At 32.1% G+C, this 25,627-nt stretch overlaps 1 protein-coding gene across 6 annotated transcripts in view; it reads right to left on the bottom strand.

Annotated features, from left to right (window-relative positions):
- Zbtb20 (zinc finger and BTB domain containing 20) overlaps nucleotides 1-25,627 on the bottom strand; it is an 815,137-nt gene that overhangs the window by 468,396 nt on the left and 321,114 nt on the right. For 5 of the 6 annotated variants that reach the window (XR_013155599.1, XM_076869018.2, XM_076869024.2 and 2 more), the window contains exon 4: nucleotides 5,282-5,355. The exons of the other annotated variant lie outside the window; for it this stretch is intronic. The gene's annotated coding sequence lies outside the window, so the exon portion shown is untranslated. The remainder of the gene's footprint in view (nucleotides 1-5,281; nucleotides 5,356-25,627) is intronic. 6 annotated transcript variants of the gene reach the window in all.

The following is a 25,627-nucleotide window of genomic DNA, read 5'->3' as shown; positions in this document are numbered from 1 at the left end:
AAAATTTATTTTCCAGTAAGGGAATAACACATGCACATAAATAATGTCATAAAATATGAGAATAACTTGCATCTCAAAAATTGTATAGATGAGTGATGTATTAGTTTTCATAGAGCTTCTTTGAAAATTTAGAATAAACTTTGGCTAAAAATAACACAAATTTCTTCTCCCACAGTTTTGGAGACTAGAAGTCCAAATCAAGCTTTCAGCAAAGTCACTACATATGCCAAGTGAATTTGGTGGTTAGTGGAGAGTGGATATTTCTGGATATGTCAAGTAGGGAAGAATTCGTGAAATTAATAGCCTTTCAAACAGATTTGCATGGACTGATTTGAATATTTTAAAAAAACAGAATTATGCAAAGTTCAGATGGTAGAAAAGATATGAATAAAGGTGGGTATAAGGATTTGGCCTGAGTATATGGTATATTCATCAGAAATGGGGTTAGGGTTAGATTTTATAACCCCATGATATTGAAGAATTTTTTGGTAGTGAATATAAAATTATTGAAAGTTTTGTCTGAGCAAAGGAGACATAATTTTAGTGTTTCTGCTTCAGGAAAGTTAATGGGGCAGCAGTATTTATGATGAGCTGATACCCCTGCCCTGTTTCTCCCAATTAAGAAATTTCCACAGGTAAGAGAAGATGAAAGCCTCACTAGAAAAGAGGTATCAAAGAAAGAGAATTAACAAGACCTAGCCACTTACTGGACATCTAGGAGCAGGAAGAGGCCCGAATAATATATTTTGAGTCAAGGCCCTAGAGAGCTGGGGTAAGGAAAATTAGAATAGTTGAAAGGCGGATGATTTTTAACTAGGAGAATGAATTCAGTTTTAATATACAGACTCCAAGAAAGCAGTGTGATTTCTATTTGAAGATTTAAATACAGATATTGGAAATGTAGACCTGGTGTTTGGAGAGGTATTAGAACTAGAGATATAAACTTGTGAATTATCAATGGTGAAATACTTGAAGTTCTGTAACTCTGCAAAACAGTGTCAAGTCATGGGAAGAGTAGGCATATACAGTTTGACAGACATGTTCACATTCTATATCTAAAACCTAACAGTCACATGACCTGGGACAAACTGCTTAATGCCTCTACTTTCTCATATAGGAAAAGGGGAAAATAATTTTATCCTTAATTAGGATTACATGAGTTGAGTAATTAAAGGGTCTTTTTATCTTTAAAGGTTCTTCCATGGGCTGGGGATGTGGCTCAAGTGGTAGTGCACTTGCCTAGCATGCGTGAGGCACTGGGTTAAATTCTCAGCACTACATAAAAATAAAATAAAGATATGTGTCCACCTAAAACTAAAAAATAAATATTAAAAAAAAGTTTTTCCATATTTGGAGGACAAAGTTCCTAGTAAGAAAGTATTTATTTATTTAAAAGACTTGATCTTTTAAAATTTTTCAGTTATACATGCACACGATAAACATATTTATTTTTATTTATTTATTTTTATGTGATGCTGAGGATCAAACCCAGGGCCTCACATGTGCAAGGCAAGTGCTCTATCACTGAGCTACAATCCATCCCTGTATTTATTTTTTAATCCACTATCTTAAAAATATGTGATTTGCTTTCTTTTGATATTTGACTTTCTTTGATTGAATTCCATGTTGCAACCCCTACTTTTGTAAAACTGATGGTCCCATACATTCTGGTTCCCTTCTACTTGCTTCTCTTTAGTCACTGACACCAATAAGCATTATACTGTCAAATCACACTATTAGTATTCTCTGTTCCATTGACTTTCATTTCATTTCAATTCCTGATGGCCCAGAAAAAAAATGGTAACAATTTACTCCTTGTGCTTTTCCATTTAATATTTTATTTATAAGAAAGATGCATCCATTTCCCAAATAGTTTACAAATTTCTTAATGACAGGAAATAGGTATTATTTAGCTATGTATCCTGATGGCATTTTGCTTATTGGAGGCATAGAACTAATATGCATTAGTGTAGAGCAAAGAGACAAAAGGTTTGAGGAGTAAGTCTTGTTGAAGACCTCCATATGGGGCCCTCATTTGACATTTCTATGCCTCAATTTCCCTTTTTTTTCAATATGCCAATGCTTCCATGTTTTTTGTTTGTTTGTTTGTTTGTTTTTTTTTTAAAGGAAGATCAGTCTCTTTATATTTGTGCCATAAAAACTTGGCACTTTTGTACATGGTGACTTGAATTTCTTCATGTGGGGAAGGGGAACGTTTAGATGGAATAAAATAATTTTGAGGAAGAATTTACACTATATCCAGGACTTAACTTTGGGTAAAATAATACAAAAAATTATTATACTCACCCCTTTGGATTTCTAAATGACAGAAACCAATAAAGGCAACATGAAATAAGTTATTAGGGAAATAAATTAATTTTAAATTATTAAACTTTATTTCATTTTTTTCAGACTCTGAAAAACTTTTCTCTGATGGAAATGACCCCTTGCTACAGTGGCATTCTGACACCATGCATGATGCACACTCTTGGAAAGTCTGAATTCCATGTCACAATGGCTCTGTTCAGATTACTGGTTTCATCATGCCTGTAAGCCCAATTAAACTACTGAAGTTTCTAATGGTCCTCTGTCTACTCTGTAAATCATCATAAGAATCATAAAGAATATTAAGTCAACCAATAAATTTGCCTCTATATGATTCACTGCACCACCAAAGGCATGGTGTCAAGAATACAGGAATAATAAAAAAATAAATGTTTTGATAACAGTGTTTTCAGAATAGCCCTTTAAGTATCAATTTTGGATGGCTTGGTGAAGGGGACTGTAGTTCAACATGTCTCAAAACTGAGCCCCAAATGATTTGCTCTTCAGGAAATACTGCTCATGCCATGAGGATAGAGGAAAGATTGAAGCCTGTGCATCTGCATTTGTGTCTATTCTCAGGTCTACATGTCTAAGGATGATTTGCATGAGTGGTCAGTATGATTTGTGTAAATGCATGTGCCAAACTGGACCTCGATTTACTTATTTCAAAGTGAGTTGATGGGACTTTCAATTCCTACAACATGTTCCTACATAATGTTTGATGATGTTCTACCCTTAAATCCTTTCCACCTCAATTTTTCAATCTTAAAAAATGTGAAATATTCTATAAAGTTCTTTGATGTCCTTAAATGTTACTCAATATGGTAACAGTCCAATTCACTAGGCCTAAATTTTATCATTTTAGTTTTGCCTCAGAGGCCAAGTTTTATGAGCACCTTAATTTGCATCACCAGAAGCTGATTTAATAAAAATGAAAGGATTCCTTTTGGAAATAAATCTTTAAAAGTGTTGGTGGGAGGAGGGACAGAAAAATTTATGTCAAATAGTTCTGGGTTCTAAAGAATATTGTGGACTTATTGTTTAGAAACTGGTCCTGAATTTTTATGTAATGAAAATAATTTCTGCTTATAGTAACTTCTTAATTTTCTGCTCTTGTGAGCTAATATCTATTCTACAACTTGACCCACTTCCTTGAAGCACAGTCTACTGTATGACAACTAAAAAAAACTTAAATGGCAGAGCACTGTCCACCTAGAGTCAAGTCAAGTTTAGGAGACATAAGACACAAGTTAAATGGAAAACTACTGAAGACCATTTCACAGACAAAATGGATGTGTTATGAATAGGTACTCCTATTTCGTCAGGAAAAAGAAGAGTAAAGTCAATGAGGTATATGATGAAAAGAAGATTTATCTTTAGAAAATTCCTTCATGAGTGTCTTCCCCTAAAAAACTTTATTCAATCTTTCTTTAAAATAAATATTCTATGGATGAATGAATCCTAAATTTCTGAGTTTTTACAAATGTAATGGTACTAATAACAATAGCTATTTTGTTTTCACCCATTATTGTATCAAGTACTGGGGAATTATAAAAATGAACAAGGAGGGGTCTTGATTTTAGAGACTTTACAGTGGGTTTGAACTTTTGTAGTTATGACAAAATCACAATATTCATTTATTCTCTCATGCCAGCCAAGAACTGTGCTGAGTTGACAACACACATAAGCTGCCAAAGTCCCTCTATTTCACCTGATGCCCTGACAGGGTGGTGATCTTGGTTGGCCCATGCATCATCCCACCAAAAAATAAATAAATAAATAAATAGAAGAACTTATAAAGAATTTAAACAAAAGACAGAGACATTTAAAACACTCCAGGACTTTCTACAGTCAACACACAAGAACTACAGTCAATAATGAAAGAGTGCAGTTAACCAAGGTAAAAATAGAAGAAATCATCTGTAGTGCTCTCTGCTGGACAATGACTGTGGCACTCTGAAAACCACGATGCAGCAAAACCACATCTGGCATTCCAACAAGGAAAGTTAAGTGTTCTAAGACTCTCTAGCAAAAGATCTTGCAACACATTAAACTTCAAAACTGAGGAAGATGTCATAAGCTTCTGGATTTCATTACAAGATACACATTTGGACCTAAAACATAAAAGAAATGATTGACTTTCCTTGTAGTATTTCACAACCTTTGAGTACAGCATTAAAATGATTTTCCTTTTTTTTCCTCCACCAACCATAAGCTTCTGTTTTCTTACCCTGGGCATCTGAATCTTTTATGTGCTCCAGTTCTATTCACTGCCTGTTATTCAGACATTGAAATCCCAAATGTTAATTGTTCTTCCAAGTACATTGACAAAACAGCAGCTAAATAAGGGTAGACCAGACTGTGGTAGACTCTGACATGCATTTATGGAACAATGGGGCTCTGAGAGACAGCCTTGTAGCTCACGGGAAGACAGAAGATGTGCTATTTTGACTGCTTTGTAGCAGAATGGGGAACACGAGCACACAAGGGAATTATGCATTTTACTTAGTTTTGCCCAAAGTCCTCAAGGCACAGGATCTTGTGATGTCATCATGAACTTTCCATTTCCATTGACACAAAGGCTAAAAATTTCTAATGACATCACAAAGGAAAATGGAATCTACTTAGATTCAATAAGAAATCTTCTTTTACCTTTCATGAGTCTGGTACAAAAAAAATGCAAGAATCTTTCCAAACAGGGTGTGTGTCACTGTGCTGAAACACTGTGGGTGACACCCTCCCTAATGAAATTCAAACCAGCCAAAAGAAAGAATCCACACATTCGGTTAAATAAAAAAGATATACTGAATATTGAGCCCACCAACTTTTTTTTTCTTAAAAGAAGGAAAATTATTTAAAGATATATTTCTTCAGGGACTTTCAAAACCAATGTTTTTGTCCGTTTTTGAGGTTAGTCACAGAAAAACAGAGGAAGGTACAGGAAGCTTCTACTTACAGGAATACAGTGCAGCTCAATCTTTTGTTTTTAAGGTGCAGTGATTTCAGTCTCTAAATGTAACTTCAGGCAGTCTGAAAAGAAACAGGTTAAAATCTCTTTCAGTTATAATTGGTATTTCAGATTTAATTAAAAATTAAACTTTCATAATGTTTCACCATCCAAAGCAATGCATTATCAGTCAAGCGTGGCTTTTTTTTTTTTTTCCCTGTTAAGGAAAAAAAAGAAACCTTCTTCCCAGAGTAGTTTTTTAATGAAAAGAAAAGGATCTAAAGAGTGAAGAGAGAAAAAGCAATTCTGAAAAACAAAATATGCCTCCATGTTAAGGATTTTGTAATGATATGAGTAGAAACTTAGTGTTTTTGCATTTTAGCTATATTTTATCTGAGATTTTAGAAAATATTCCTAAACAACAACTTTACAAAGATTACATAAAATTAACACTCAGAGAATAAATAAGAAAATCTATGGATTTGAATATACACATTAAAAAAAAAGTATGAGTTCAAATAGAATTGGGAAAAATGCTAGATCTATTTGTTTCAAATAACTGAATTGAATGGGTGGTGGGGCAGATGGTGAAGTAGAGGTAAATGAACATATTTAGTAACACAAAATGGTCATTGCACTGTATTATTGGTTAGTGTGCCTTATTTCACATCATATTGTATATCTTGTCAATGCAGTCCCAAGTCATCATGAACAGGAAGCAGCACATGAAGATCACCAGGTTTTAAACCAGACCTCCTGATTTAAACTCCTAGTTCAAAAAACATGTATCTTTAATCTTCAAATTTAAGAGTACATGAATTAAGATCTGAACTTAAAACATCATACTATATTTTTCAGTCCCTTTCTTCTTCAAACAATATCATCTATAAATAATAGCTAAAAAAAACACATACACACTAGATTAAGTCATGTTTATTTTTAGCTTCAAATTGTTATTTGAAGGGATTTAGAAAAAGTTTTTAAAATGTAAAGTGGAGCTATTATAATTATCCTTCTTTTATTTTACAGCAGTATTTTTGAATATATATTTGTACCACTAAATATGGTATGTTTATGTTCAACCTCATATAATGCAAAGTAATATTTTAATATTTCCACATATGAGAGTATAATCATAAATTACCCCTGAAACTGCACCTATTATTAGAATATGCATCTGGTTCTCACTTGTGAATCCTGTTTTCTTTTTCCTTTGGAATATATGGAAGAATAATTTGAGTAATGCGCCTATTTGATATACATAGATTTTAAATGCAAACTTGCTCAGCTTCACACTAAATTCACCCATGAATGGATTAGGCTTTTAAAAAATCACTGACATTGACTAACTAAACTTTTCCCCTGCTTCTCAAATGCCTGAATTAGACTGAAAATGCACCAGTGTAAAGACAGAAATTATGGAGGCGTCACCAGGGACAACTGAATGAGAGGAGGGGAGTGCACATATATCCTTATAAGGCAACAAAACATTCGTAAAAGAAACTGACAAAAATAACTGCTCAGAAATTATATGGAATAACAATAATCCCTGATAAATGACTCCAAAACATAAAAACTGCCCACCTCTACATGAATCCAAATCACCAACTAGTATTGTTCTACTCACCAATAAAATATGGTTAGTGAAACTGATTCACTGTCAAGCTCAGTCAAGAAAAGGTGATAGAAACTGGGCTGGATATTTATATATGAACTATTTAACTGACAACTAGCAGTTCAGTTTAATCAGTCAGATCTCCTTTTTCTCAATTCACCAGATGTTGACTGAATTGAACTATCAGTTCAAAATAATAAAGTCTATTCTGTGAACTTCTACTAAGTTACATTTCCCCTGCCCCTTATGTCATTCCTCTTTGTCTTCTTTGACCTTTGTTTTCACTCCATTTCTGTGTATTTCCTCCCTACTTTCACTTCTTGATTTCTCCCTCCCCCTTTCTCTCTCTCTCTGTCTCTGTCTCTGTCTCTTTCCCCCCTTGGTGAGGGTAATGAAGCTCAAAAATAACATCTTGTATCCTGTTGAGGAAAACTTGGTCACAACTATCCTTCCAGATGACAAACTCATTCTTAAATGTCTGTTTCCCAATCCAAAGAAAACAGAGCAATTGAGAAAATAGAGACACAACGTCACTTACCATCATCACCGCTACCACCACCACCACTTTTAATTCCTATGCTGCATTCATCACAAGGGGGACGAAGTTTATTTACATTTTACCTAACCTCAAATAGGACCACAAATAAGACTAATAACAGGACCATTCTGTGGCACTCAGGCAAACAGCTGGGCAAAACAGATGGATCTTACTTTGCGCCAGGACTCAAAAATACAGTCGCCAACTCACTGTTGGCGACTACGTATCTTGGCCCAAAGATGGACCTGGAAATGGGACCAGTTGTCTTTGATATGAATTCTGCTCCTCTTCATATCTGCCTCATGAACAAGTCATTAACTCTGTCACTATGTAATGGGACTCAGTATTGGGTAAAGACTGCTTGGAAAGCAGGTCATTAAGGTGGTAAAATATTATGAGGACATGTTGATAAGATTAAGGAGTAGAAAGTTAGGACAAGGACTTTCTTACTGGCACTACTATCTACTTTTCAACTTTCTGGTTTTTGTGTGTTTTATTTTTCCCAAATTCACACTGTACAATGAACCCACTTTAAAATAGCAGACTAACAGAGTATGTGTTATCAATAAGAATAACTTGCTCCTGACATTTCAGGTTCCAAAAAAATTTTAATTTTTTTTTTGTTGTTTTTTTTGTCAAACAGATCAATCTCAGTCATTATCAGAATTGACAACTAGTGCCAGACTTCTCTAATCAGGACAAAACTATATAAGGTTTTATAGATTACAGTCAACATCCAATGATGCACTGAAAAACAGCTCAGTAATCAATGTAAATTACAAAGCCTGGAAGAATACTTTCTTCCAAGAGATCCTCTAGCAAAAGAGTTCTACATTCTGCACTAGTTAAAGATTCTGAATGGCTTTCCAGAGAAGTAGCAAAAGCTTTATATTACAGTAACCTATCCTGTGCTTCACAAAGCGACAAACAAAGCCACCAGTCAATTAAAAAAGAACTGAAGGGGGCGAGGAACTATAGATCTGAACATTGAGTAGGAAAAAAGGTTTTTTGTTGTTGTTGTTTTTTTGACCACCTTCTACTTTTAGAATCCTCGCTTAGGAGTTTTAGATACCACCAGGTCACAGAACTTCAAGGAAAGAACAACAATGCACTCCAGTTTAGGAGGTCTGTTAATTCAGGCACTCCTTTTCCTTTTCTCCCAACCATTCAGCCCTGATTATATCTTACTCAGATTATTTTTGAGAGTTCACCCACCTCTCTATGATTTATTCATTTTGACACTGTTCAGATTTGATTTTTAAGACACAAGCTCTGTCTGTGGTCAACATAGAAGGCTAATTATAATACTTTGGGTTTTTTTAGATTTTTTTTCTTTAAAAAAAACTTTATTACAGAAAATTTCAAACATATATAAAGGTGAAGTGCATAGTAAAAATGAATTCCTACATACTCACCACCCATAGTCAATTTATTTTCTAGCCACCCTTTCACCCACTTTTTCTTCTACCAGATCATTTCAAAGACAATCCCAAATAGCATGTCATTTCATCTGCCTTAGTATGTTTTACTGAAAGGTAACAACTTTTTACAAACATAACTCATTTCATCCAATTTCAAAACTAAAACAACTCTTCAATGGTATTGAATATTCTGTCAATGTCAAAGAATTGACTTTTAAATATTTTTATTTTTACTTTTTCACTCTCCCTCCCTTCTTCCCTCCTTTCCTTTCTCCCTTCCTTCCTCACTCTTTCTTAAGGTAGCAACTTTGAATCAGGATTCATGTAAGATCAACATATTATTTATGGATGATTTCCCTTTAATTTTTTATTATTTTAACTTCCTATTATGAAATAATTTTAGATTTATGAAAAGAAAGTACAGAAGGTTCTCATATTTCCTTCATCAACTTTTCCTAATGTTAATGTTTTATATAACTAAGATAAATTTGTCAAATTTAAGAAATTAACATTGATAAAAAACTATTAATGAAACTGTAGACTTTATTTAGAGGCTACCAGTATTTCCACTAATATCATTTTTGTGTTCCAAGAATCAGTTCAGGATACCAAATTGCATTTAGTATCATGCAATCATGTCTACTTTAGTCTCTTCTCATCTGTGACAGTGTCTCAGTCCTTCCTTGTTTTGCATGACCTTGAAAGTTATTGGTCAAGTATTTCATGTTACTGAATTTAAATTTGTTTGATGTTTTCTCCTAATGAAATTGGGATTATGAATTTTAGGGAAGAATACAGAAGAAGCAGAAGTGCCCTTTTTATAATATCAGATATTAGGATATAACATCACACATCACTGTGGATGTTAACACTGGCTCCTTTGTTATGATGGTCACTGTCAGGTTTCTCTATATTTCCTTCAGTTTTAATAAACATGGCTTTGTTTTTAATAGCATGCTGATGTATAATTTATATAAGATATAATTTACCCTTATTAATTATAATACTCAATAAATTTAAGAAAATTTAGAGTTGCATAACCATCATCATAATCCGGTATGAGAACATTTTTGTCAACCTTACAAATTTCCTTCCTAACCTGAGGCAGTTAAGCCCCACTTTCAGCCCTAGACCCATGCAAATAATCTGCTTGCTTTCTCTAAAACTCTGCCTTTTATGGACATTAACTGTAAATGTAATGATACAACATGCATTCTCTGTCATGTAGCTTTTTTTCATTTATAATAGACCTTTTATAAAGATTTATTTATGCTGTGGCATGCAGCAACAATGTATTCCTTTCTACTGATGGATGGAATTACATTATATGGATGTAGCACATTTTGTTTATCCATTTATCAGCTGATGGACATTTGGATTGTTCCCAGTTTTTATTTTTGACTATTATGAAAAATACTGCCTTGAACATTTACTTTGTATAGGTCTCTGTGTGATGTGTTCTCATTTCTCTCGGGTATATAACTAGAAGTGGAATTGCTGGGTCATAAGTATAAATTTATTTTAATTTGTAAGGAATTTGGAAACCACTTTCGAAGTAGCTGTACTATTGTATATTCCCACCAGCAATGGAAGAGGATTCCAGTTTCTCCATATCTTCACCAACACTTGTTACTCTCATTTTTAAATTATTGCTGCTATATTGGGTTTGAAATAGTATTTCCTAGATTAAATTTACATGTTATCAAGTATTAATTATGTGGAGCATCTTTTATCTGCTTGTTAGCAATTCCTACTTTTTCTTTTCTGAAATGACTAGTCAAAAAAATTCCCAATTTTAAATTGGGTTGTTCATCTTTTTATTATTGAAGAGGTCTTTGTATGGTATGGATAGAAACTCTTTATCAAATTATGATTTACAAATCCTAACCTTGAAGATATTTTTTTCCTGTCTTCAGCCTGTCATTTTATTTCTATAATAATAACTATTGAAATGGAAAAGCTTTAATTTTTTAAAAAAAATTCCTATTTATTTCTTTTTTAAATCAAATTCTTGGTATCATGTCTATGAACTTTGTCTATCCCCAGGTCGTGAAGATTTCTCCTATGATTCTAGTAATTTTATAATTTCACTTCTTATTCTTAGGTCCACAACCCACTTTTAAGTAATTTTTAAGGATAGTATGATGTAAGAATTTAAAATATTTTTCTCTATAGTTAATACATGAATATAAATATACATTTCATATAGTCCTAGCATCTAAGAACCTAGCACTATTTATTGTAAATGATCTCTTCCCCTTTCAAATTGCCTTGGTACTTTTGTCAATAGCTACTCACCAAAAATGGAAAGGTTACTTTTCTGCACTCTCAGTTCTATCCCAGTAGATGCCAGCACCACATATTTTTCCTTACTATACATTTTATTGTAAGTTTTAAAATTAGGAAGTTTACATCATTTGATTTTGTTTTATTTTTCATAGTTATTTTAATCTAAGTTTTTTGCTTCTTCATTTAAATTTTAGAATGAGTTTTTTTTTAAATTCTGTGAAAATGTCTTTATTCTTTCTGATGTTTTTAAAAATGAAATTTTTTTCTTAATCTCAGTTTTGTTGCTAGTATATGAGAACAAATGATTTTTGTACAATGATCTTTTATCTAGTTAACTCACTAAACTCATTTATTAGCAAATAAAAAGAGTTTTATTTAATTCTGTTCTATCTTCCCTTTCCTTCTCTTCAGTTTCTTTTCCTTCCCAACTCTTCCCTTTCCCTTTCCTTTCTTTTTTTAAAAATTAACCTCTCTCTCTACCTCACTCTCTCTCTCTTTCTCTCTAACATTCTTGGTGGACATTTTATTACAATGCTTAATATAATAGGTAAAATCTGATAATACTGTCCGTTTCCCGATTTTAGAAGTAAATAAGACACTCTTTCATCATTAAGTTATTTATAGATTTTTCATAGATGTCCTTTATCAGGTAGAAATTCCTGTCTGTTACCAGTTTATTGAAATTTCTATTACAAATACATATTGGATTTTCTCAAACTTTTCTGCATCTATTGAGATGGTCAATTTTTCCTTTTATTCTATTACTATGGGATATTACATTGAGATTATTGGATAGCAAGCACATTCTATGTTTCTGGGATAAATCCTATTTATTCAGGTTGTATAATAATTTTCAGTATTGCTCATATTTGATTTTTGAATTTTTTTGAGGATTTTGATGTCTGTTTTCATGAGAGATACTAATCTGCAGTTCACTTCTATTGTGATGTCTGTGTCTGGCTTTAGTTGCAGGGTATAATCCTCTCATAGAATGAACTGAAAAGTTTTATTTTTCTCTATTTTATGTAAAATTTTGTGAAAGATTGATTATTTTTCTTCTTTTGGACAGAATTTACCAGTGAAGCAATCTAAATCTACCATTTTTTAAAAAATTATCTCTTTACTGTTATAGGCCTATGCAAATTATCTATTGTTTTTTTTTTTAAGTCAGTTCTGTTAATTTGTGCATTTTTAGTAGAGTTTAATTTGTCTAAGTTGTTGAACATCTTGGGATATATCTTTTTTATATTATTGTCTCACAACTCTTCAATCTCTATGGCATTAATAATTTCTATAGCAATGTCCCCTCTTTCATTTCTGATTTTCTGATTTTCATTAACTGTCATCTTCTCTCATTTTTATTTAGTCAGTCTAGCAAAAAGTCCAACAATTTTGTTAATCTTTCAAAAAACTAACTTTTGATTCCATTGGTTTTCTATGTTACTTTCTTTCTATTTAATTGTTTTCTGTTGCTTAGTATTTTCTCTTTTTTTAATTATTTTTAGTGATATATTTATTGTATCTATTTTTATATACACATTAGTTATCTTTCTGTCACTATAATGAAATATCTAAGGCAATTAACTTATAAAGAGAAAAAGGTCTATTTTGCCCCACAACTCTGGTGTTTCCAGTCCAGGATTGAGTGGCCTCATGGATTTGGGATTTTGTAAAGGGCAACACAGCAGGTTGGAGTGTATGATGGAGCTAACCACTCAGGTCAGGAGCCAGGAAGCTGAGTAAAAGCAAGGATCAGTAGAATCCCATCTTGTTCAAGAACCCACCTACCATTAGGTACCACACTCATACTAGGCTCCATTTCCTAAAGGTCCACAGTACCTCCCAGTAGAGTCACCCTGTGGATCAATTCTTCAACACATGATCTTTGGAGGACACTACCCATATTCAAACCATAACACTACATAATTACATGGCAAGGTTTTCTTCTATCCCCACTGCTTTGAGTGGATTTTAATTACTGTTGGTTGTAATTTCTTTTCAGTTAAAATAATTTTCCTGCAGTATTTCTTTAAGACAATTCTATTAAGCAATAAATCATTTCAGCCTTTGTATATCTGGGAAATCTTCATTTTATCTTCATTTTGAAAGAACAGTTTTGCTGGATATAAAATTCTCGATTATATCTTTCTTTTCCTTCAGCACTTTGAATATGTTATCCTTCTACCTCTGGTTTTAATTGTTTCTACTAAGAAGCAAACTGTTAATCAGAGTGTTGTTCTTTCTGTCTACTAAGTCTTTTTTCTCTTGTTGCTTTCAAGATTTTCAGTTTCTTTGGCCTCCAAAAGTCTGAGAATCAAACTCTTGTGTTTGACTTTTGTGTTTATTCCACTTAGTGCTTTTGAGCTGGAATATTTAGACTGATGCTATTCCTCACAGTAGGGAAAGTTTTGTCCGAACTTCTTCAATTATTTTTCTGCCCCTTGTTTCTGTCCTCCTTTCCTCCTTTTCACTATACATGTTAGTGTGTTTAATGATTATCTCACAGGTCTCTGAAGCTTTATTCATTTTCTTCAATTTTTTCCTTTGGATTAGATAATTTCTGTTGCTTTATCTTCAAGTTCACTGTGTCTTTCTTCTGCCATAGCACATCTGCTGTTGAGACCCTCTAGCAATTTTTTAAATTTCAGTCATACATTTCAACTCCAAAATTTCATTTCTTTTCAAATAATTCTTATCTTTATAATGAAACTCTATTTGAAGAGTAATTATAGTCAAGCTTTTATTTAATAATTTAACATGATTTCCTTATTTATTTGAACACATTTATAAGCACTGCTTTCATGTCTCTCTGCTAAATACTCAACATCTGCTCTCCCCACTTCAACTCAGAGTCTGTTTCTTTCAACTGCCTTTGTAACTGGGTATGGATCATACTCATATTTCTTTAATTTCATAATTTTCCTTGAAAACTGATATTTTATATGATATGACAACTTTGGCTTCTGATTTTTCCCTTTTAGGGGTTGTTGCTGTATTGTTCTTTGCTTCTTTAGAAGTTGTTTGATCTAACTCTGTGGAGTCTGTCTCCTCCATGCTGTGCAATTGCTGATGTCTCTGTTTAATTTTTGTAAAAACTTTTAATTTTTTAGGTAGGACTTGCTATTATGTCCACATACTTTATAGTCCAGAAAATCATTCACTAGAGGTTGTGCACAACCACACTGAATCAATAAGGTAATATACCTTGCTGATGAATATGGGTATGGGTAATGGAATATATTCAAAATTCAGATAGTTTACAAATCTTCCTTGACTTTTAGTTTACATTGGGCTCCCACTATCTCTTCTTTGTGTGCCAAAGCCCTTAGGTACAATCAGAAATATATGTAAATCTTGCTTATCTCTGGTCTTTCTTGAGTAAGTATGTAATCTTCCATAAAATTAGTGTTATGTGGCAGCTTATTAAGGCACACTATGGTAGTCTCTTTTCCCAGTTCTCCTGTTGAATTTGTGGCCAATCTGCTTGTCTATTGCCTGCCTCATTCTGAACTGCAACTTTGTGCTAGATATAATGGTTGTTCTCCCTGTTTGTTTGCCATGGAGATTGCTGTTGCTCTAACAACACATAAGGTAATGGATTTCTTCTATATTCTACTCTATCTAATCAACCTCTTTCAAAAGAGAATTTGTGGGATTTTTCCATCATGCATTGCTTGGTAGAACTATTGTTCCAATGGAGCTTTGGAGAGGAGTGAGGGATAGAAGAAGTCGTGGCTTAAAAACACATAATCCAATTATGATATTTGTTCCATCACCCTTAAAAGTACCCAGTTTGGATGATAAAATTTATGATCTTTTCTATAGTAAGCATAAGCAACTTAATACATTTCTTCAATAAATTAACATTGTCTAATTTTTGTCCTTGCAATGCAGGAGTCAAAAGCCCAGTGGAGTGCATGTTTGTGGGTGGGGTGAGGTGGAGGGAATCTGATTGCCATTGAATGAAAACTTTCATGATGATTATATATATATAGGAAACTCTCTACGGAATATATCGCTACATATATAGAAAGTTTCGAAGTTTTTGGGGATAAAGAATGTCTATCAATCCTGAAAATCTTTAATTATGTTGACTCATAGAAACTGGGAGGTAGATGAGGTTGCCACATTTCTCCCATGAAAGATAAAAATTGTGCCTTTCTTTACAGAGATGAGAGAAACCAATCAATGAGAAAGAGCAAGAATTACATTGGTTCATAATGGGTCGACAAAAAATTTGGAGCTGGAATAAACTTACTACAAACAACTATGGAGATCATGTCACCTAGATTTAATCTCATACAAAACAATAGTCAGCAATCTCTCTAAATAGTTCCAAAAACTTTTTTGGATCACATGAGTATTCACCATTTTTTCTTTCTCAGTTCTTGTGCTGGCCCATGTGATACTTCCTCAGAAACATGCCAAGAGGGTAAGCTCCTCTATGAACTTAAATAAGTCTTGTCATTTAGAAAGTTCCCATATAGAAGCAGGGAATAATAGTCACTGTAAAAAGATGATTTGTTCTTTACATGATAGACAATACAATTCTCTTGAGAACAGACTTTCCTAGAGCATTTAAATTATGAACATTTACAAAATCACCCCTTTCACACAAAATCAAATAAACATGTAGTATCTGTTTCTAGAAATTTTAAAATTTTTATTTTTCTTCAAAGCTACTGAAAGAGATAGGAGAAATAAGCAAACTTTTTGCCATAGATATTCAGAGTCTATGAATACTTAACTGTGAATATCTTACTAATATCACTGTATCAACATTAATGGTTCACATTTATAAGGTGTCAAATCAAACTATTCACCAACCTTCATCTTACTGAAGTGTCATAGAAGTCACCTTTAGCTTATGAACCTACAACAGGCAAGGTTACTGTTTCTATTTGGAAAATAGAAGATTTGATTCATAAAATAAAACCCTGAAGCACCATGTAAATTGCTTAAAGACACAAGTAAGCCTGATCATGTAGTCTAATGAAACTCTTCTCACCTTGAAGTATGTGTTTATCACTCAGGCAATATCCAGACTGTAATGAAGAAACTTAGAGTCTTCACCTCCCATTTATCTTTAAATAAGAGTGGATTTAAAATAAATATTTAAATAAATTTTTAATCCTATATAAGGGTCCTTCTCCAGCTAGTCTCTCAACTGAACACATGAACATTTTTTGGCTGTGTGTTTTGGGTGGGCTTTACAATTTCTAAAAGAGGATTCCACCTCAATTCCAATGTTATTACTATGTTTGCTATTAACAAAGAATAGCTGCATTCCAATGATATCTAGAATTTGCTGTCATGCAATAACAATCAAAGGCATAACTTAGAGAAATGTTATATATGAAAATGTCCTGCAGGATATGCATTCCTTCCATTTGAATTGCCTAGATAGACTCTGAAATTCATCTTGGACAATCACAGTTTGATTACCCATTTCCCCTGAAAAACACTGAATTGCCTCCTTTTCCTACTACTTGGTATGTGCTCAGCAACTGAAAGATATTTATAGTCATTATTTTCTCCAAAATTAATTTAATAATTATTCAAGTAGTATTGTATATCGTTGGCTTCCTATTAACCATTGTTCAGTTTTCTTATTATCCTTGTAATTGCTTAACTTTACATGAATTTGGTCTCACCAAATTATTTCCTATTAGTGTTTTCCATTATATTCATAGTAAAATCTGCTATTATACAGGTATTAGACCATCCCTCTGAAAAAATATAGAGGTTATAAATTGCTTCTAAAAAGAAACAGAATAAATTTTATGCCAAACCGTAAAAAATAAAAATAATGCATATCAAGGACAAAGACAAATTATTTTAGATAAAACCCTGACTTACTTACTTTTATTTTTTTTCTATTTTTACCCTAATACTATGACATGAGCATTAGTATGAACAATTAAGAGTTAGATATGCTTATAAAGGTAAAGTACCTTAAAAGCCATAATGCATATCTCTCAATACTCTAATCCAATTCTGAGGAGCTATCCTCTTTCTGTGAACTGTGGCATGTAGAATTTCATAATCTCCCATAGCTCATATTATCTACAATTCATAAAATACTTTAACAAAAACTCATGAAGTGAGTTTTGTTACATATCCATATAACTACATCTTTGGTTTAGTATGGAAATGCCGAATGCATCAACATGTGTTTCATCAAGACAGTTGTTTTAATATAGCACAAGGCTGGGCAAACAGAGGAAATGTGTTGGTGTAATTTATTTACATTTTAATAAGACTTCAGATAAATGATACCACACAGGAAGCTCATGGTGAGAGTCAGGAGAAATGGTGGCTGAAAAATGCTTTGAAGTTTGAAAACTGTATTACTTAATCAATAGCATTGTTTCTGAATTAAAATAGGATAATAGTTCCAAAGGGACACATGTTGTGGTCTGTGACAAACACTCTTCAATATAAGTATTAAAAATTGGGAGGGAATAAAAATTTCACAAAAGAGGATAAGTATCTAAGGTTGTAACTTAGAATATATACTGAATGCTAAAGTTTAAAATGAAAGGACTCTATGAAAGAAAAATCTCATGAAAGCCCAAAGGATATGAATCTTGTCCTTTAATATATCAAAATTTACTGTTAAAATTCCCCTTTAGTAGATATGCTAACTATGTGTTAGCATTTGGATTTCTCCTACTTTGCATATTAATTCTTTTGTGAATGGTTTTAAGAATCTGGACAAGCTCTTTAATAAAATTGTCTGAGGAGATTCAGAAAGCAATGACTTTTAGTCCACACTTGTAGTAACTAGCACTATGCCTGTTTCCAAATTCTGAGCAGGGTCATCTTTGTGTAAGACAAATTACCACTGGTAATATTTTACAGATTAATGTGCATGACATTTGTCTATCCAAAGAGAATTTTGAAAATCTTGCAAAAGAAAACATAATTTTTAAGCAGCAAGTGAGGAAATTGTTGTAAAGGCACAAATGTGGTAGGAAAAGTATGAAGAGGCCCTGGGTGAGGTAAATAAATAAAAGATATTTTCTATGTTCTAATACTTTTGCTAAAAGAAAGAACAAGAACATGATGCTGTGTATATATATATTATCTTATACAATATTTCATTAAGATTTGTAATTTTGCATTTTTCCTTGTTCATCTCTATGTACAAACCAGAAATCAGTTCTTTGAAAGTATGTGACGTAAGCTTTTCTGTACTATTATTCATAATAACTAGCATAATATTGAGTAGAAAAATTAATTCTCAGTAAATATTTGTTTGCTTTGCATAAAATACAAATAATCTAGTCAAAGAGGGTATGCAATAAAAATATTAAGTGTTATTCATTCATACTGTGTAAAAGACCCAAGATTAAAAAAAGGATTTCAAAAAATAAGATATTATATCACTAGATAGGAAAAGCAAGATAATTATGCTGAACTACAATGAAACAATAATATTAATTTTTAAAAACCCCTTTAATTGAAAATAAATCTATATAAATAGATATTGAAATCCTACAGATAATTAGAAAGACTCTCAGAGAAATAAAGACCAAATGACAGCATAATAAAAATGATTTGCCCCAAAACATTTCAGTCATATTATACAAGAAGTGATAAAGTATGATTAGACTTTTCAATTTCTCAATCATATGGAATACAAACAATCTATAATATTGAGGTCTATAAATTTCCTGAGGCATTACCAAGTTTTATAGATGTTCTTAATTAGAATCTGGACACTATTGTTTTGATGGTAAAACTCATAATTTCTATTATAAATCATCATTTTACATTTAAATAATTTTTAAAATTCATACTGTGAATATACAATCAGTTTATTAAAAGTCTTCAGGCTGGCACAGTGGTGTACACCTATAATCCCAGCAGTTCAGGAGGGGGAGGCTGGAGGATTAAGAGTTCAAAGCCAGCCTCAGCTAAAGCAACTCAGTGAGACCTTGTCTCTAAATAAAATACAAAATAGGGATGGGGATGTGGCTCAGTGGCCGAGTGCTCTTGATTTCAAACCCTGGTACACCCTCTTTTTCCCCCCAAAAAAGCCTTTAAAGTTTTCTCAATGAAATCCTAAACACAAAATGTTTTCTAATAATGCAAAAATAATTTAATACTGAAAAATCAAGTATTTTAAATCTTTTGCTGAATTGTCATGCTCTGAATTATTCTAAAACATTTTTAGGGGCTATGCAACTGAATTCTAATGCCTAGTGAAGAATGTCTGACACATAGCAAGTGCTGAATAAATGTGTGCTAAATTGATTTGAATTAAGAAATATATTATAAGAAAAATTCTTTTTCCTCAGCTAATTGGACAATGTTTACCAAAAAAAAAAAAAAAAAAAAAAAAAGCACAAAACTTCAATGCTCAATCCTAATAATCAAAGAAAGTAGAATTTTAATCTACTTTATCAACATAACAAAGACTATCTGCCTCAAATCAGCAGTTAATATCCAACTTAACTATGAAAACTAGAGACATTACCACATAATCCAAAACAAGACATATACTTCCTTATCACTGTGATTATTTAAATTGTTTTAGAAATTCTAGTCAATGAAATAGGACATTAGACAGAATTAAAAGGGAAAAAAGTAGACAGATTTCTTTGTTGGCAAATAACCTAATGGTCTTGAAAACCCAAGAGAACTTCTTAGAAATTATTAAGAGAGTTGAGTAAAATAGCTAGATAATAAATGTTATGAAGAACAGACACGGCTTTTCCACTGAAAATTTAAAAAGTAGAATGTAAGTAATCCAAAACAATAATGAGAACATAATATGCCTATATATAAGTATAGAAAGAATTTGTGAAGGCAGGCAGGCATTGTGGCTCAGTGGCAGAGTATTTGCCTCATACATGTGAGGCACTGGGTTTGATTCCCAGCACCACATAAACTAATAAACAAAATAAATATATGTCTATCTATAACTAAATTTTTTTTTTAAAAATGAATTTTGGGACCATAATAAGATGACACAATTTATGAATGAAACAATATGTAAATGGAAAACCTGTGTTTCTGATTATGAATATTGAATATTACAAAGATACTAATACTAATTTATAGGTTTACTAAAATTCCAATGAAATAGTTTTACAAACTAAATAAATTAAATGAATTTGATAATTGTAAAACCATTTTTGATAAGAGACAAACAAGGAAGGATTTGACTTAAAATGTAGATAAAGTTACTGTGATGCTGTAATGGTTACAATATGGAACAGTGAAAAAAAATAAAAATAAAACAGATCATTAAAAGATAAAAGATAGATTCTAATGTTAATAAAAATTAGTATGCAAAAATGACAGTATCAGAATTAGTGAGGAAAGGTTCTTAAACACTTGGTTAATCACTGGAAACAAAATTAAGTAAGATGCTTCTCTCATACCTTAGGCTAAGATAAATTTTTCAAGGAATAGAAAACTAAAAGTACAAAATAAAACTACTATCATACTAGAAAAAAATGATGATTATTTACCAAGTTCAAAGTTTAAAAAAAATAAGATAAAAGCAAAGAACAGAGTAATTGGGAAAAAATAGAATTGACCATACATATATTTAAAAAGTTTTACACATTTGCAATAGCAAAGTTAAGTGGTATATGAAAACTAGGGAAAACATTCTTGCAACATGTTTGACAAAATTAAGGTCTTAATATTTAAGAATTTTTACAAATCAGTTAGATTACATGAATAAAGGACATAAGCAAACAGTTTGTGAAAAGAAGAAAACAAAGGCAAGTAAGTATATGAAAGACATTCTAGCTTCTTATTAATCAAATCTATGCAAATTAAAACAAAATAAACCAGGTTTTTGTCTGCTAAATAGACAAATATTTACGATACTATTCAGAGCAATTGAAAAAATATTTAGAAAAGTACTTTCATATACAATTTGTGAAAAGTTACCAAAAGAACTTTGAGAAGTTCACATTTTTTAATCTAGAAATTTACTTTCTAAGAATACATTCTAAAAACACAATTCAAGATGCACATCAAAATTTCTATGTAAGAATGATCTCCAAGAAAACAGGTTATATATCAAATATGGAGGAGTTGATTAAAATTTGTTGTAAATAAATAAGGTATAATATTACCCAAGGATTAAAAAGCACATTTTATAAATATAATACAATTAAAGTTGAGTGAAGAAGGCAGATACAGATTACATGATCAAATATTTTGTTTAAAATACATATATCAATATATAAATATACACATGTATACTTGAGACATGCACATAAAACTGGCAGAAGGCAGAGTCAAGTCTTGGAAATTTCATTCCTTGTTTGTGGCAATAACTAATTTAAATTTTACCTACTATTCTGAAATTCTTTTCATTAAGCATACTTTACCTTTTAACTGGAAAAGAGAGTTACTTTAAGCTGAAAATTAACTTGCATGCATTCAGAATCCACTCAAGGTAAAAGATCAACACCAATAAAAGTCACTTTCTCAGGGGCTGGGGCTGTCACTCAGTTGTACAGGGCTCACCTAACATGTACAAGGCACTGTGTTCAATCCTCAGCACCACATAAACATAAAATAAAGATATTGGGTCCACCTAAAACTTAAGAATAAATTTTTTTAAAAAAACTCACTTTTCCTATACATATATAATTACTGTGTTGTTTAATCTGTGAATACCCAGATTTTTGTCTATACAGTACATCTACTAGAATATTTCCTTTTCTTTTTCTGAAGAACAAATTGTTATCCTAAATTAAAAATCAAAGAAAATAAGGTCACTCTTAAGTACCATCTTGGGCCACAATGTTCACTGTGGTCTGATGCCCCTTTTTCTGTCTATTTATAGATAAAATTAATCTTAATAATAAAATTAACATTAATAATAAGTATTCTGGTACCACATTCAAGAACATATAATCTGAGAATGTTTATTTGATCCATTTAGCCAAAATCAAGGAAGTCACTCCAACCAACTGTGCCTAACACAATGAACAGTGCATTTATTTTTCACATTTCTTTTACATGGAACACCAACCATGTCTAGTACTCCGAAAGTAACAATGGATAGGACTTGGATTTTCATCAGTGCTTAAAAAATAGCTGCCAAAGTCAAGATGTGCAATAACCTTCTAAGTAAGTTTGCTGGCTCCATATTGTGTTTGAAGGCACACCCCCTCCGAACGTCTGCACTCACCATCTGCTACTCAACCACAGAATAATGTACTCAAGTCTGGTATTGCTTGGCATAGGCAAAGATCATCAATGTCCAACTCCATTCAGATACGTGCACCATATCAGGAACCTTATGACACAGTCCTCAACATCAATGCAGCACATTCAAGCTCTACTGCAAATCAATCAAATGTGTATGACAGTCAAGCTGATAGACAAAATCTAAGCCAACCCTGAATACCTACTGTGCATGGATCTCTCCAGTTTGCCTGCAGCTCACCTTCTATTAAGATGATAGCTTTGGCCTAGTCTTTCATGCCAAAATAAGTCCATGGAGTCACTCTGGCAAGAAGAAGGGTCTATATCAATGTCAACAACCAACTTCCTTGCTGCCGACCCTACCATCTGTCCTCCCGCTTCCCACCTACCTTATTTTATGTGGACCTTGATGAATGGGATTCTAATAGTCCAAGATTCTAGTTTAGCCAGCCTTTGCAGATGGGGTCAACATGACTGCCCTCTGGCCAAACACCGAAGGTGACAGAGCTGATGGAATTACCTGGAGAGTGTCTTTACACAAATCTGATATTATAAATAAAACAAATGAAAGAATTTGGAGTTTTGAGTTTATGAAAAACAGTATGTGTTCAGTAGTTTAAATAAAGAGGATTTCTTTTTAAATTATTTGAAATTCTTATATATAAAGATAAATTCTATTTCAACATTGGCTTAGGGAAATAAACTGAATGGATTAAAAACAAAAGTCAGGTTGTTTTAAAGTATTTTCAAAGTAGGTTTGAAAGAAAGACTTGAAAATAATCTTAAAAATATGTAGAAATAAGACTCTATAGTGTAAGATTTCATTCTGCATTAGATGTAACAGTGTTAGAGAATATAGCACATGCTAAATGGAAAATAATAGCTTTTATACCTATTCTCCAAATGTTGTATAGCACTTACAGACTTCAAGTACAGCAGTAGAATTTAATATAATCTTAAGTATAAAGAATGAATAGTTTAGGGAGAAATAAAATTTTCTGGTCACAAAAAAAGACATATGAAAGGCAATAAATTAATATTGCCTTAAATGTAGTAAATAAAATTATTTTGTTTGGCTGAACATATTGACAAACCTTTTCAATTAGGTCATTAAAAGTGCACTTAAGACTGAGTCTAATGGAATATTAAACAAAGAGAAAATTTCAGGAAATGTTACTGGTTCCAACCCAACTCAATTAAATATGATGATATGTCTTTATTTTTCCTGCAAGGGAAGCTAATTGTATTTCTAGAATGGTGTCTGAAATCACCAAAAATAAACAAAAACAAAACAAATCTCTATCCCAAATCTGAAATATATCATCTGAAACTCCAGAAAATTTAAATAAGTAATAATTAGAAGATAAATCTTCAATGCAAAGATAAGAAGCTGTGAAAATACGGCATATACCAGAAAGCACTAAACACAGAATTATTCAGAGCATCTGCTGTAGTGTCTTGTACATAGTAAGAATTTACTATATGTTTATAAGATTGACCATAATTTAATTGAAAGAGATATATAATGAGACTTCTATGAGTAGAATTTAGATTCTTTCAAGACCATGGGAAAAAGTTTCAATCAAATTATTTTACTAGGTATATCAGTTGTCTTTGATGCCATGAATTGTGATGAGTTTTTATTGTGTCTAAAGAAAAATACCGTTGAGGTTTCTTTGGAGAAATTATGGTGGAATAGAAAGCTATTTTTAAATTTCTAAATATCTCCAAAATTTCTAGCATTATTTGGTCAACTACGATAATGCTATAGAAATCCTTCATAAAACTTGAACTTACAATGTCCTGGCTTAATCATCTGACTAATCTCTTTGAGTTTTCCTGAAATATGCTCCCATCCCATTTTCTATGGGAATTCTCCCACTGATTAACACAGAGAATGAGAATTTGGCCTGTGATCTATAGGCACCATTGAAATGTGGCCACCTGAGGCATGTAGGGAGGGCATCCAGCTGGCACACCACATGTTGCCCTGGAGTAGTGTACAATGAGAGGGATATTTTGGCTAAGAATACCTGGGCAATCTCTACAAAGGTTCTGATTATGAAAAGGACTCCAGCATCATCATTGTCTCAGGAGTGTAATGTGAGCCAGGGAGACTTCTATTTCTAAGTTTATATATTTTCAAAAGAGAAAATCTCTTATAAGAAAAATCAAAGAACTGTATAAAAGAGAAAAGCAGGACCACTAGTACTAGATTTTGAGTGTCTTCCATATCACTGGAAGAAAATGTTTTGAAAACTCCAGATAGTTTTAAATTGATGCTAAAGCACATTATAGACTTGACCACAAACTAAAATTTAATAAACTCTGTAAAATATAGAAAAACACATAATGAAAATTAATATCTGTAGTACAATTGTACTGTATATTATAAAAATCAATTAAATTCATATACTACTCATTTTAAAAATCTGCTGTTTTTATTTTTATTTTACTCAACTTGTGAAAAAGAAAATCCATGCATTTGAACTGTAATGCCAATGAAACAATTTTGTCAATTTTGAGCCTAGTTTTTCAAAACACCATACGTGATTAGAACACATAATGCATTAGTATTTTTGCCAACTTTTGTTTTTAAACTAAAGCTGTTTTTGAATTACATAAGCACAAAATCAGAAATTCAAAACCAGCAAACATATTTAGGGGTGAATTTTAAAATAAGCCCACTTGATTCTTTGTTAAACCAACTTTGTGCGCCAGGAACATTTTTTGTCAAATTCCACTGGGGTAAATAGGGTAGCTAGGAAACGCTCCTCCTGGTGAAAAAGCAGCATATGCATTATTTGCAATAAGTTTTGTTTAGAGTTTTCACCCTCCTCCTGAGTGATTCTGATGACATTTACAATTCAATATGAATATACATCTTATGATTTATGATGTCACCAAATGTTAAGAAACAATTACAGCTGGGTTTTACACTTGTGTTTATATGTTATTTTGCATATAGATTCCAAAAACCAATGAAGAGACAATTTGATACAAAACACACACTGGAACTGAAAGACAGATTCTATCTATCAATATAACCAGTTGATAGTATTTCTAAGACAGAGTTTGATAGTAAGTGAAACAAACAAACATAATGTTTTAAATATGCCACTTCAGCCACTGAAGCTGTCATTCAAGAGTATCTTCTTTGTATCATTAATTCAGTGCCACATGAATAGGAATTCTGCTTGCATGAATTTTTGGCGATAACTAGTACAAAGGGAACTAATTCCTACATGCAAACTTTTAATCTGTCATCATATATGTCTGTTTGAATTTTCTTAAAATATTATAAT

The sequence above is a fragment of the Callospermophilus lateralis genome, chromosome 10, assembly GCF_048772815.1.
Source record: "Callospermophilus lateralis isolate mCalLat2 chromosome 10, mCalLat2.hap1, whole genome shotgun sequence".
NCBI lineage: Eukaryota > Metazoa > Chordata > Mammalia > Rodentia > Sciuridae > Callospermophilus > Callospermophilus lateralis.
This window is presented reverse-complemented; position numbering and strand designations above follow the sequence as displayed.